The 15,694-nt window shown below is 48.9% G+C and overlaps 1 protein-coding gene across 1 annotated transcript in view; it reads left to right on the plus strand.

The window, feature by feature from the left end:
* The first annotated feature begins 7,660 nt into the window (after positions 1 to 7,660).
* Positions 7,661 to 15,694, plus strand: part of LOC138671448 (transient receptor potential cation channel subfamily M member 2-like) — a 348,271-nt gene continuing 340,237 nt past the window's right edge. The window contains exon 1 of the mRNA XM_069759624.1: positions 7,661 to 7,693. The gene's annotated coding sequence lies outside the window, so the exon portion shown is untranslated. The remainder of the gene's footprint in view (positions 7,694 to 15,694) is intronic.

Raw genomic sequence — 15,694 nt, forward strand, 5'->3', positions numbered from 1 at the left:
TTGGTTTTTCATATGTTTACATGGTACTGTAAACCTGATGGAACACTGCTGCGAATCCGCAGCCAAATCCGCACCGTGTGCACATGGCCTAATTCTAAAGGTATGTGCACACGCTGCGGAAAACGCTGCGGATCCGCAGCAGTTTCCCATGAGTTTACAGTTCAATGTAAACCTATGGGAAACAAAAATCGCTGTGCACATGCTGCGGAAAAACTGCACGGAAACGCAGCGGTTTACATTCCGCAGCATGTCACTTCTTTGTGCGGATTCCGCAGCGGTTTTACAACTGCTCCAATAGAAAATCGCAATTGTAAAACCGCAGTGAAATGCGCAGAAAAAAACGCGGTAAATCCGCCATAAATCCGCAGCGGTTTAGCACTGCGGATTTATCAAATCCGCAGAGGACCAGAATACGTGTGCACATTCCTAACCCTAACCCTAGCCCTAACCCTAGCCCTAACCCTAGCCCTAACCCTACCCCTACCCCTAACCCTACCCCTAGCCCTACCCCTAACCCTACCCCTAACCCTACCCCTAACCCTAACCCTATTCTAACATTAGTGGAAAAAAAAAATTTCTTTATTTTTTTATTGTCCCTACCTATGGGGGTGACAAAGGGGGGGGGGTCATTTATTATTTTTTTTATTTTGATCACTGAGATAGATTATATCTCAGTGATCAAAATGCACTTTGGAACGAATCTGCCGGCCGGCAGATTCGGCGGGCGCACTGCGCATGCGCCCGCCATTTTGGAAGATGGCGGCGCCCGGGAGAAGACGGACGGGACCACGGCTGGATCGGTAAGTATGATAGGGTGGGGTGGGACCACGGGGGGGGGGAATCGGAGCACGGGGGGCGTGGAACGGAGCACGGGGGGGCTGGAATGGAGCACGGGGGGGTGGAACGGAGCACGGGGGGGGGTGGAACGGAGCACGGGGGGGCTGGAATGGAGCACGGGGGGGTGGAACGGAGCACGGGGGGGGTGGATCGGAGTGCAGGGGGGGTGATTGGAGCACGGGGGGGTGATTGGAGCACGGGGGGAGCGGACACGAGCACGGGGGGGAGCGGAGCACAGGGCGGAGGGGAGCCGGAGCAGTGTACCGGCCAGATCGGGGGGGTGGGGGGGCGATCGGAGGGGTGGGGTGGGGGCACATTAGTATTTTCAGCCATGGCCGATGATATTTCAGCATCGGCCATGGCTGGATTGTAATATTTCACCCGTTATAATGGGTGAAATATTACAAATCGCTCTGATTGGCAGTTTCACTTTCAACAGCCAATCAGAGCGATCGTAGCCACGAGGGGGTGAAGCCACCCCCCCTGGGCTAAACTACCACTCCCCCTGTCCCTGCAGATCGGGTGAAATGGGAGTTAACCCTTTCACCCGATCTGCAGGGACGCGATCTTTCCATGACGCCGCATAGGCGTCATGGGTCGGAATGGCACCGACTTTCATGACGCCTACGTGGCGTCATGGGTCGGGAAGGGGTTAAAGACTTCTTCACATGTGAAACAAATTTTGTTGTGTATATTATAAAATGCCCATGTGGATTATTATACGTAGGCGAGACCACCCAGGCCATACGTGACCGTATTTCTGGACATAAATCCACTATTCGATGCGGTAAGACATGGCTACCCCTACCAGCACACTTTAAAGAGGCAAAACATAATGTATCTCAATTAAGGTTCCAAATCATTGAAAAAGTGCCAAGACAAAAAAGAGGAGGGAACCATATCCGCTTATTAAAACAAAGAGAGACATATTGGATTTACACCCTGGATACCCTACACCCTAGGGGTTTAAACCGTGAAATAGATTGGCTAATTTAATATGTTTCTTTCCTTAGACCCATTGAAAAATCGTTTGTCTCAGTCTCTTCATCCTTCTTCTGGGGCGGTAAGATCAACTTCTGCTTTAACCCTCCCCCCCTTTTTTTATGTTTTCTTTTTCTTTTACCCTCCTTTTTTCTTTCATTTCATCCATTTGTTTCTTTTATTTTCTATTTTGTTTGGACTCCTACAAACGTCGATTATTACCATTTATGATTTATTTATTATTTTTCGGAATTGTCGATTGTACCACCTATCATTATACTGACCGCTGACTGTGCTATACATATATTCACCGTATTTGCATTACCAACAGCGTTTGTATATGAACGTAGTGACTCCACGCTTTAGAATATATGTTTCCTAGTACACACGTATTGGTGCCTCATATTTATATGGCTCCATCATGCACGCAGGCACAAACATCCCCTGCTAGCGCTGTCCGACCGACGCATGCGCCATACAGCTGGTCCCTTTTTTTCCCCCTCACTAACCACAAACTGTCATGACACTTTTCATCATGACAGAGAGCGGGGATGTATAATTTACGCATGCGCAGGTGTCCATTGACACGGTACTATTGAGGCACGCACGCGCAGTAGCTCCCACTAGCGCTGTCCGACCGATGCATGCGCCATACAGCCGGTTGTCTTTCTCTCCCCCTCACTGACCGCAAACAGCGGGGATGTATAATCTTCGCATGCGCAGATGTCCATTGACACCATTCTGTTGGGGCACGCACGCGCAGTAGCTCTAGGCTTACTTCCGGTCACATGACCGGACGGCGCACGTTCATAAGGGCTCCCCCTCTCGTGCAGTACACACATACTGCACCTACTCGCCTGTGCCTCCGCAGGACCACTGCGCCACCAATACATGTAAGTACCTTTTCGTGGAACTACCGCCCACTTAGATTTCAGGATTGTTGCATATCCTTACCTTGATCACGTTACCCCCTACAGCCCTATTATTACGGTCAGGATAGCGCTCCCCGGGCTTGCTGATAAAACCCCTTCTGGACCATCCACTGAACCGGTACTATATTTTTTCCTTTTCTCCCCCCCTTTTTTCTTTTTACCCTCGGTCACGTTACATCATTTAGAGATACACCACTACAATATGTTCCTATATCACACTTTTACCAGGGATTCCTAGGATATTTTCCTAACTATACTTCCCCTTATCCTTACCTTTAGGATATATGCCATTGATTAAATGTTCCAAAACAAACGGTGCCAACATTCTCTCGGTGACCTCGAAGGGTATGCTTTATATCTTTTTGGTTTATGTTACATGCCATGTCTTTGCAACTTTGATACCCAGTATCTTTTGTTCTCCGATGTCTCTAGTAGAAATGCATCTGCATTATTGCACCTGTACAAACCTGGATATGCCAGCTTTCTCTTATCATGTATATAGTATGTATATTTTGTATATATTGTTCTAATTGTATATATTTTTCGATTTTTTTCTAGCGACTATATGATAAAGGCCGGAGTTCGGCCGAAACGTCAAATTTGTCGCTCCACCCATCACCTAAATAAAAATTATTTCACTTAAAGCATATCTCTCTACTGAGTGCAGTGATTCTATATTGGATTTGTAAGTTTATTTTATACTTTAAACCCTTTTATTTTATAATCGTTCTGTACATACTATAATTGTCTCATCTTGTAATATCGTTTTTTATACCTTTTGTAAACACTACCTATTTCTTTTTGGAGCAAAAGTTATAATATTTACTAGCATCGTTTTCCTTGCTCTAAAACGTACCTCCAACGTCCTCTGAAGTAAATTACACTACTGATTGGGTTGGCTCCTGACCCACTATTAATCATAGGAATAGGAGCTGGTGGTAGCAGAGCATACTGAGCTTGTTGCGTAATGATGGCAGTGACGGAAAGGGGTTTATAAGAGTACTAGATTGTGGCCCGATTCCAACGCATCGGGTATTCTAGAATATGCATGTCCCCGTAGTATATGGACAATGATGATTCCAGAATTCGCGGCAGACTGTGCCCGTCGCTGATTGGTTGAGGCAACCTTTAGGACATCATCATCGCCATGGCAACCATTATGACATCTACGTTGATACTGTGCCCGTTGCTGATTGGTCGAGGCCTGGTGGCCTCGACCAATCAGACGCGGGATATCTACGTCCTTTATGACATCATCGTCGCTGTGCCCGTCGCTGATTGGTCGAGGCCTGGCGGCCTCGACCAATCAGAGAGGCGGGATTTCCAGGACAGACAGAAAGACAGACAGACAGAAAGACAGACAGACAGAAAGACAGACAGACGGAAAAACCCTTAGACAATTATATATATAGATTGCCTATCTGCGGCGGGGAATAGGTATATCGCCCTCACTGCAGCATGCCCAATAGCCAGTACGCGACCGGGCAGCCTTTCTGGCGACTTACTACCCTAGGTGCAGTTCCCTGACTGACCTGAGGGTAAGGGGGGGCACCAGAGAGCTGCAAGTTCCAAACCAGAACTGGGAAGTGGGATATAAATAAATCTCTGTAGAAAGAATTGGGGCAACCAACACCCCCAGTTCATGACAGGTCCTTTGTACAGGTGAGGGACGCTGTGTATCGGTGTGTACAGATGAGGGGCACTGTGTACAGGTGAGGGGTGCTATGTACAGGTGAGGAGCACTGTATACAGGTGAGGGGCGCTGTGTACAGGTGAGGGGCACTGTGTACAGGTGAGAGATGCTGTGTACAGGTGAGGAGCACCGTGTATATTTGTGTACAGGTGAGGGGCACTGTGTATCGGTGTGTACAGGTGAGGGTCCCTGTGTACAGGTGAGGGGCACTCAGTATCGGTGTGTACAGGTGAGGGGCCCTGTGTACAGGTGAGGGGCGCTGTGCACAGGTGAGGGGCACTGTGTATCGGTGTGTACACGTGAGGGTCACTGTACAGGTAAGGGGCACTGTGTATCAGTGTGCATTACTGTGTACAGATGAGGGGCCCTGTGTTATGACCTGGTGTTTAGGAGCACCAGGAATGACCTGATGGTTAAACTCACAGGACAAGCTCTGGGAAGTGGGAGCTCTGCTGACCGCAAGCCCTAATCCTATCGCACACACTAAAAATAGCCGTGGAGCGCTCCTGACTCTCCCTAGACGCCTCTTCACAGCCTAAGAGCTAACTAGCCCTAGAGATAGAAAATAAAGCCTACCTTGCCTCAGAGAAATTCCCCAAAGGAAAAGGAAGCCCCCCACATATATTGACTGTGAGTTAAGATGAAAGTCACAAACATAGAAATTAAACAGGTTTAGCAAAGGGAGGCCAGTCTAACTAAATAGACAGAGGATAGGAAAGGTATCTTTGCGGTCAGCACAAAAACCACAAAAGACCACGCAGAGTGTGCAAAAAGACCCCCGCACCGACTCACGGTGCGGAGGCGCCACCCTGCATCCCAGAGCTTCCAGCTAGCAAGACCAAAATCATGAAAGCAAGCTGGACTAGAAAACCATGAACAGAAAATCACAAACGGGGACTTAGCTTCTTGCAGGAAGAGACAGGTCTCCAGAAAAATCCAAGAGCGAACTGAACCAGCACAGGAACATTGACAGCTGGCAAGGAGTAACGATCTGAGTGGAGTTAAATAGAGCAGCCAACCAAAGGATAAACCACGTCACCTGTGTAAGGAACCTCAGAAGCAGCAGCTTCCCTCACAGCCACCAGTGGGAGTCCATGGACAGAACTCGCCGAAGTACCATTCACGACCACAGGAGGGAGTTCGACAACAGAATTCACAACAGCCCTGTGTACAGTGTGTACAGAAGGAGGACGCTGTGTATCGGTGTGTACAGGTGAGGGGCGCTGTATACAGGAGGGGGGCGCTGTATACAGGTGAGGGGCACTGTGTACAGGTGAGGGACGCTGTGTACAGGTGAGGGACGCTGTTTATAGGTGAGGGGCGCTGAGTATATTTGTGTACAGGTGAGGGGCCATGTGTATCAGTGTGTACAGGTGAGGGGCCCTGTGTATCGGTGTGTACAGGTGAGGTGCGTTGTTTACAGGTGTGGGGCGCTGTGTATCTGTGTGTGTACAGGTGAGCGGCGCTGTGTATCGGTGTTTACAGGTGAGGGGCACAGTGTACAGGTGAGGGGCCCTGTGTATCAGTGTGTACAGGTGAGGGGTGCGGTGTACAGGTGAGGGGCAATGTGTACAGGTGAGGGGTGCGGTGTACAGGTGAGGGGCAATGTGTACAGGTGAGGGGTGCGGTGTACAGGTGAGGGGCAATGTGTACAGGTGAGGGGTGCGGTGTACAGGTGAGGGGCAATGTGTACAGGTGAGCAGCCCTGTGTATCGGTGTTTACAGGTGAGGGGCACAGTGTACAGGTGAGGGGCCCTGTGTATCAGTGTGTACAGGTGAGGGGTGCGGTGTACAGGTGAGGGGCAATGTGTACAGGTGAGGGGTGCGGTGTACAGGTGAGGGGCAATGTGTACAGGTGAGGGGTGCGGTGTACAGGTGAGGGGCAATGTGTACAGGTGAGCAGCCCTGTGTATCGGTGTTTACAGGTGAGGGGCACAGTGTACAGGTGAGGGGCCCTGTGTATCAGTGTGTACAGGTGAGGGGTGCGGTGTACAGGTGAGGGGCAATGTGTACAGGTGAGGGGTGCGGTGTACAGGTGAGGGGCAATGTGTACAGGTGAGGGGTGCGGTGTACAGGTGAGGGGCAATGTGTACAGGTGAGCAGCCCTGTGTATCGGTGTTTACAGGTGAGGGGCACAGTGTACAGGTGAGGGGCCCTGTGTATCAGTGTGTACAGGTGAGGGGTGCGGTGTACAGGTGAGGGGCCACGTATACAGGTGAGGGGTGCGGTGTACAGGTGAGGGGCCATGTGTACAGGTGAGGGGTGCGGTGTACAGGTGAGGGGCAATGTGTACAGGTGAGGGGTGCGGTGTACAGATGAGGGGCAATGTGTACAGGTGAGGGGTGCGGTGTACAGGTGAGGGGCCATATGTACAGGTGAGGGGTGCGGTGTACAGGTGAGGGGCAATGTGTACAGGTGAGGGGTACGGTGTACAGGTGAGGGGCAATGTGTACAGGTGAGCAGCCCTGTGTATCGGTATTTACAGGTGAGGGGCACAGTGTACAGGTGAGGGGCCCTGTGTATCAGTGTGTACAGGTGAGGGGTGCGGTGTACAGGTGAGGGGCAATGTGTACAGGTGAGGGGTGCGGTGTACAGGTGAGGGGCAATGTGTACAGGTGAGCAGCCCTGTGTATCGGTGTTTAAAGGTGAGGGGCACAGTGTACAGGTGAGGGGCCCTGTGTATCAGTGTGTACAGGTGAGGGGTGCGGTGTACAGGTGAGGGGCCACGTGTACAGGTGAGGGGTGCGGTGTACAGGTGAGGGGCCATGTGTACAGGTGAGGGGTGCGGTGTACAGGTGAGGGGTCATGTGTACAGGTGAGGGGTGCGGTGTACAGGTGAGGGGTCATGTGTACAGGTGAGGGGCAATGTGTACAGGTGAGGGGCCATGTGTACAGGTGAGGGGTGCGGTGTACAGGTGAGGGGTCATGTGTACAGGTGAGGGGTGCGGTGTACAGGTGAGGGGCCACGTGTACAGGTGAGGGGTGCGGTGCACAGGTGAGGGGCCATGTGTACAGGTGAGGGGCCTTTTGTACAGGTGACTCAGGTGCAGTTTGTCAGTTGGATCACATATTTCGGTGTCGCCGGCAGCAGCTTTTGTTCCCCGCAGTAACTCGACTCCTTAGTTACTGGTGAATGGAAGTAAAGCTTCAGTTATCAAAGTGACACCAGGTACAAAAGCACTGACACCTGACAACTCAGTGACACTCAGCACCACACAAGAGCACGAACACAACCACAACCGGACCACAGGTGAGAGAAATACATTGTACCTGGATGTATCACATAGGATGGGATTAGATACACAGCTCAGCAGTCAGTATCACACAGGACAGGATTAGATACACGGCTCAGCAGACAGTATCACACAGGATAGGATTAGATACACGGCTCAGCAGACGGTATCACACAGGAGAGGATTAGATACATGGCTCAGCAGACAGTATCACACAGGAGAGGATTAGATACACGGCTCAGCAGTCAGTATCACTCAGGATAGGATTAGATACATGGCTCAGCAGACAGTATCACACAGGAGAGGATTAGATACACGGCTCAGCAGTCAGTATCACTCAGGATAGGATTAGATACATGGCTCAGCAGACAGTATCACACAGGAGAGGATTAGATACACGGCTCAGCAGTCAGTATCACTCAGGATAGGATTAGATACATGGCTCAGCAGACAGTATCACACAGGAGAGGATTAGATACACGGCTCAGCAGTCAGTATCACACAGGAGAGGATTAGATACACGGCTCAGCAGACAGTATCACTCAGGATAGGATTAGATGCACGGCTCAGCAGACAGTATCACACAGGAGAGGATTAGATACACGGCTCAGCAGTCAGTATCACACAGGACAGGATTAGATACACGGCTCAGCAGTCAGTATCACTCAGGATAGGATTAGATACATGGCTCAGCAGACAGTATCACACAGGAGAGGATTAGATACACGGCTCAGCAGTCAGTATCACTCAGGATAGGATTAGATACATGGCTCAGCAGACAGTATCACACAGGAGAGGATTAGATACACGGCTCAGCAGTCAGTATCACTCAGGATAGGATTAGATACACGGCTCAGCAGTCAGTATCACACAGGAGAGGATTAGATACACGGCTCAGCAGACAGTATCACTCAGGATAGGATTAGATGCACGGCTCAGCAGACAGTATCACACAGGAGAGGATTAGATACACGGCTCAGCAGTCAGTATCACACAGAAGAGGATTAGATACATGGCTCAGCAGACAGTATCACACAGGAGAGGATTAGATACACGGCTCAGCAGTCAGTATCACACAGGACAGGATTAGATACACGACTCAGCAGTCAGTATCACACAGGAGAGGATTAGATACACGGCTCAGCAGTCAGTATCACACAGGAGAGGATTAGATACATGGCTCAGCAGTCAGTATCACACAGGATAGGATTAGATACACGACTCAGCAGTCAGTATCACACAGGAGAGGATTAGATACACGGCTCAGCAGTCAGTATCACACAGGAGAGGATTAGATACATGGCTCAGCAGTCAGTATCACACAGGATAGGATTAGATACACGACTCAGCAGTCAGTATCACACAGGAGAGGATTAGATACACGGCTCAGCAGTCAGTATCACACAGAAGAGGATTAGATACATGGCTCAGCAGACAGTATCACACAGGGGAGGTTAGATACACAGCTCAGCAGACAGTATCACACAGGATAGGATTAGATACACGGCTCAGCAGACAATATCACATAGGATAGGATTAGATACACGGCTCAGCAGTCAGTATCACACAGGATAGGATTAGATACACAGCTCAGCAGTCAGTATCACACAGGACAGGATTAGATACACGGCTCAGCAGTCAGTATCACACAGGATAGGATTAGATACACAGCTCAGCAGACAGTATCACACAGGAGAGGATTAGATACATGGCTCAGCAGTCAGTATCACACAGGATAGGATTAGATACACGACTCAGCAGTCAGTATCACACAGGAGAGGATTAGATACACGGCTCAGCAGTCAGTATCACACAGGATAGGATTAGATACACGACTCAGCAGTCAGTATCACACAGGAGAGGATTAGATACACAGCTCAGCAGTCAGTATCACACAGGAGAGGATTAGATACACGGCTCAGCAGTCAGTATCACACAGGATAGGATTAGATACACGGCTCAGCAGTCGGTATCACACAGGAGAGGATTAGATACACGGCTCAGCAGTCAGTATCACACAGGACAGGATTAGATACACGACTCAGCAGTCAGTATCACACAGGAGAGGATTAGATACACGGCTCAGCAGTCAGTATCACACAGGAGAGGATTAGATACATGGCTCAGCAGTCAGTATCACACAGGATAGGATTAGATACACGACTCAGCAGTCAGTATCACACAGGAGAGGATTAGATACATGGCTCAGCAGTCAGTATCACACAGGATAGGATTAGATACACGACTCAGCAGTCAGTATCACACAGGAGAGGATTAGATACACAGCTCAGCAGTCAGTATCACACAGGAGAGGATTAGATACACGGCTCAGCAGTCGGTATCACACAGGAGAGGATTAGATACACGGCTCAGCAGTCAGTATCACACAGGACAGGATTAGATACACGACTCAGCAGTCAGTATCACACAGGAGAGGATTAGATACACGGCTCAGCAGTCAGTATCACACAGGAGAGGATTAGATACACGGCTCAGCAGTCGGTATCACACAGGAGAGGATTAGATACACGGCTCAGCAGTCAGTATCACACAGGATAGGATTAGATACATGGCTCAGCAGACAGTATCACACAGAAGAGGATTAGATACACGGCTCAGCAGTCAGTATCACACAGGAGAGGATTAGATACACGGCTCAGCAGTCAGTATCACACAGGAGAGGATTAGATACACGGCTCAGCAGTCAGTATCACACAGGAGAGGATTAGTTACACGGCTCAGCAGTCAGTATCACACAGGATAGGATTAGATACACGGCTCAGCAGACAATATCACATAGGACAGGATTAGATACACGGCTCAGCAGCCAGTATCACACAGGAAAGGATTAGATACACGGCTCAGCAGTCAGTATCACACAGAAGAGGATTAGATACACGGCTCAGCAGACAGTATCACACAGGGGAGGTTAGATACACAGCTCAGCAGTCAGTATCACACAGGAAAGGATTAGATACACGGCTCAGCAGTCAGTATCACACAGAAGAGGATTAGATACACGGCTCAGCAGTCAGTATCACACAGGATAGGATTAGATACACGGCTCAGCAGTCAGTATCATACAGGAGAGGATTAGATACACGGCTCAGCAGACAGTATCACACAGGACAGGATTAGATACACGGCTCAGCAGTCAGTATCATACAGGATAGGATTAGATACACGGCTCAGCAGACAGTATCACACAGAATAGGATTAGATACACGGCTCAGCAGTCAGTATCACACAGAAGAGGATTAGATACACGGCTCAGCAGACAGTATCACACAGGAGAGGATTAGATACACGACTCAGCAGTCAGTATCACACAGGATAGGATTAGATACGTGGCTCAGCAGTCAGTATCACACAGGATAGGATTAGATACACGGCTCAGCAGTCAGTATCACACAGGAGAGGATTAGATACACGGCTCAGCAGTCAGTATCACACAGGATAGGATTAGATACGTGGCTCAGCAGTCAGTATCACACAGGAGAGGATTAGATACACGGCTCAGCAGTTAGTATCACACAGGATAGGATTAGATACGTGGCTCAGCAGTCAGTATCACACAGGAGAGGATTAGATACACGGCTCAGCAGTCAGTATCACACAGGACAGGATTAGATACATGGCTCAGCAGTCAGTATCACACAGGAGAGGATTAGATACACGGCTCAGCAGTCAGTATCACACAGGAGAGGATTAGATACACAGCTCAGCAGTCAGTATCACACAGGATAGGATTAGATACACGGCTCAGCAGTCAGTATCACACAGGAGAGGATTAGATACACGGCTCAGCAGACAGTATCACACAGGAGAGGATTAGATACACAGCTCAGCAGTCAGTATCACACAGGAGAGGATTAGATACACGGCTCAGCGGACAGTATCACACAGGAGAGGATTAGATACACAGCTCAGCAGTCAGTATCACACAGGATAGGATTAGATACACGGCTCAGCAGTCAGTATCACACAGGAGAGGATTAGATACACGGCTCAGCAGACAGTATCACACAGGAGAGGATTAGATACACAGCTCAGCAGTCAGTATCACACAGGATAGGACTAGATACGTGGCTCAGCAGTCAGTATCACACAGGAAAGGATTAGATACACGGCTCAGCAGTCAGTATCATACAGGATAGGATTAGATACACGGCTCAGCAGACAGTATCACACAGAATAGGATTAGATACACGGCTCAGCAGTCAGTATCACACAGAAGAGGATTAGATACACGGCTCAGCAGACAGTATCACACAGGAGAGGATTAGATACACGACTCAGCAGTCAGTATCACACAGGATAGGATTAGATACGTGGCTCAGCAGTCAGTATCACACAGGATAGGATTAGATACACGGCTCAGCAGTCAGTATCACACAGGAGAGGATTAGATACACGGCTCAGCAGTCAGTATCACACAGGATAGGATTAGATACGTGGCTCAGCAGTCAGTATCACACAGGAGAGGATTAGATACACGGCTCAGCAGTCAGTATCACACAGGATAGGATTAGATACGTGGCTCAGCAGTCAGTATCACACAGGAGAGGATTAGATACACGGCTCAGCAGTCAGTATCACACAGGACAGGATTAGATACGTGGCTCAGCAGTCAGTATCACACAGGAGAGGATTAGATACACGGCTCAGCAGTCAGTATCACACAGGAGAGGATTAGATACACAGCTCAGCAGTCAGTATCACACAGGATAGGATTAGATACACGGCTCAGCAGTCAGTATCACACAGGAGAGGATTAGATACACGGCTCAGCAGTCAGTATCACACAGGAGAGGATTAGATACACGGCTCAGCGGACAGTATCACACAGGATAGGACTAGATACGTGGCTCAGCAGTCAGTATCACACAGGATAGGATTAGATACACGGCTCAGCAGTCAGTATCACACAGGAAAGGATTAGATACACGGCTCAGCAGTCAGTATCACACAGGAGAGGATTAGATACACAGCTCAGCAGACAGTATCACACAGGAGAGGATTAGATACACGGCTCAGCAGTCAGTATCACACAGGATAGGATTAGATACATGGCTCAGCAGTCAGTATCACACAGGAGAGGATTAGATACATGGCTCAGCAGTCAGTATCACACAGGATAGGATTAGATACACAGCTCAGCAGTCAGTATCACACAGGAGAGGATTAGATACACGGCTCAGCAGACAGTATCACACAGGAGAGGATTAGATACACGGCTCAGCAGTCAGCATCACACAGGACAGGATTAGATACGTGGCTCAGCAGTCAGTATCACACAGGAGAGTGTTAGATACACGGCTCAGCAGTCAGTATCACACAGGATAGGATTAGATACACGGCTCAGCAGTCAGTATCACACAGGATAGGATTAGATACGTGGCTCAGCAGTCAGTATCACACAGGAGAGGATTAGATACACGGCTCAGCAGTCAGTGTCACACAGGAGAGGATTAGATACACAGCTCAGCAGTCAGTATCACACAGGATATGATTAGATACACGGCTCCGCAGTCAGTATCACACAGGAGAGGATTAGATACACGGCTCAGCAGACAGTATCACACAGGAGAGGATTAGATACACAGCTCAGCAGTCAGTATCACACAGGATAGGATTAGATACACGGCTCAGCAGTCAGTATCACACAGGAGAGGATTAGATACACGGCTCAGCAGTCAGTGTCACACAGGAGAGGATTAGATACACAGCTCAGCAGTCAGTATCACACAGGATATGATTAGATACACGGCTCAGCAGTCAGTATCACACAGGAGAGGATTAGATACACAGCTCAGCAGTCAGTATCACACAGGAGAGGATTAGATACACGGCTCAGCAGTCAGTATCACACAGGAGAGGATTAGATACACGGCTCAGCAGTCAGTACCACACAGGATAGGATTAGATACGTGGCTCAGCAGTCAGTATCACACAGGAGAGGATTAGATACGTGGCTCAGCAGTCAGTATCACACAGGAGAGGATTAGATACACGACTCAGCAGTCAGTATCACACAGGAGAGGATTAGATACACGGCTCAGCAGTCAGTACCACACAGGATAGGATTAGATACACGGCTCAGCAGTCAGTATCACACAGGATAGGATTAGATACGTGACTCAGCAGTCAGTATCACACAGGATAGGATTAGATACGTGACTCAGCAGTCAGTATCACACAGGAGAGGATTAGATACACGGCTCAGCAGTCAGTACCACACAGGATAGGATTAGATACACGGCTCAGCAGTCAGTATCACACAGGATAGGATTAGATACGTGACTCAGCAGTCGGTATCACACAGGAGAGGATTAGATACGTGACTCAGCAGTCAGTATCACACAGGAGAGGATTAGATACACGGCTCAGCAGTCAGTATCACACAGGATAGGATTAGATACACGGCTCAGCAGTCAGTATCACACAGGATATGATTAGATACACGGCTCCGCAGTCAGTATCACACAGGAAAGGATTAGATACACAGCTCAGCAGTCAGTATCACACAGGATAGGATTAGATACACGGCTCAGCAGTCAGTATCACACAGGATATGATTAGATACACGGCTCCGCAGTCAGTATCACACAGGAAAGGATTAGATACACGGCTCAGCAGTCAGTATCACACAGGATAGGATTAGATACACGGCTCAGCAGTCAGTATCACACAGGATATGATTAGATACACGGCTCCGCAGTCAGTATCACACAGGAAAGGATTAGATACACGGCTCAGCAGTCAGTATCACACAGGATAGGATTAGATACACGGCTCAGCAGTCAGTATCACACAGGATATGATTAGATACACGGCTCAGCAGCCAGTATCACATAGGAGAGGATTAGATACACGGCTCAGCAGTCAGTATCACACAGGACAGGATTAGATACGTGGCTCAGCAGTCAGTATCACACAGGATAGGATTAGATACGTGACTCAGCAGTCAGTATCACACAGGAGAGGATTAGATACACGGCTCAGCAGTCAGTATCACACAGGATAGGATTAGATACACGGCTCAGCAGTCAGTATCACACAGGATAGGATTAGATACGTGACTCAGCAGTCAGTATCACACAGGAGAGGATTAGATACACGGCTCAGCAGTCAGTATCACACAGGATAGGATTAGATACACGGCTCAGCAGTCAGTATCACACAGGATATGATTAGATACACGGCTCCGCAGTCAGTATCACACAGGAAAGGATTAGATACGTGGCTCAGCAGTCAGTATCACACAGGACAGGATTAGATACGTGGCTCAGCAGTCAGTATCACACAGGAGAGGATTAGATACACGGCTCAGCAGTCAGTATCACACAGGATAGGATTAGATACACGGCTCAGCAGTCAGTATCACACAGGATATGATTAGATACACGGCTCCGCAGTCAGTATCACACAGGAAAGGATTAGATACACGGCTCAGCAGTCAGTATCACACAGGATAGGATTAGATACGTGGCTCAGCAGTCAGTATCACACAGGAGAGGATTAGATACACGGCTCAGCAGTCAGTATCACACAGGATAGGATTAGATACGTGGCTCAGCAGTCAGTATCACACAGGAGAGGATTAGATACACAGCTCAGCAGTCAGTATCACACAGGACAGGATTAGATACGTGGCTCAGCAGTCAGTATCACACAGGAGAGGATTAGATACACGGCTCAGCAGTCAGTATCACACAGGAGAGGATTAGATACACGGCTCAGCAGTCAGTATCACACAGGACAGGATTAGATACGTGGCTCAGCAGTCAGTATCACACAGGAGAGGATTAGATACACGGCTCAGCAGTCAGTATCACACAGGATAGGATTAGATACACGGCTCAGCAGTCAGTATCACACAGGAGAGGATTAGATACACGGCTCAGCAGTCAGTATCACACAGGAGAGGATTAGATACACAGCTCAGCAGTCAGTATCACACAGGATATGATTAGATACACGGCTCCGCAGTCAGTATCACACAGGAGAGGATTAGA

The sequence above is a fragment of the Ranitomeya imitator genome, chromosome 3 (assembly GCF_032444005.1).
Source record: "Ranitomeya imitator isolate aRanImi1 chromosome 3, aRanImi1.pri, whole genome shotgun sequence".
Lineage (NCBI taxonomy): Eukaryota > Metazoa > Chordata > Amphibia > Anura > Dendrobatidae > Ranitomeya > Ranitomeya imitator.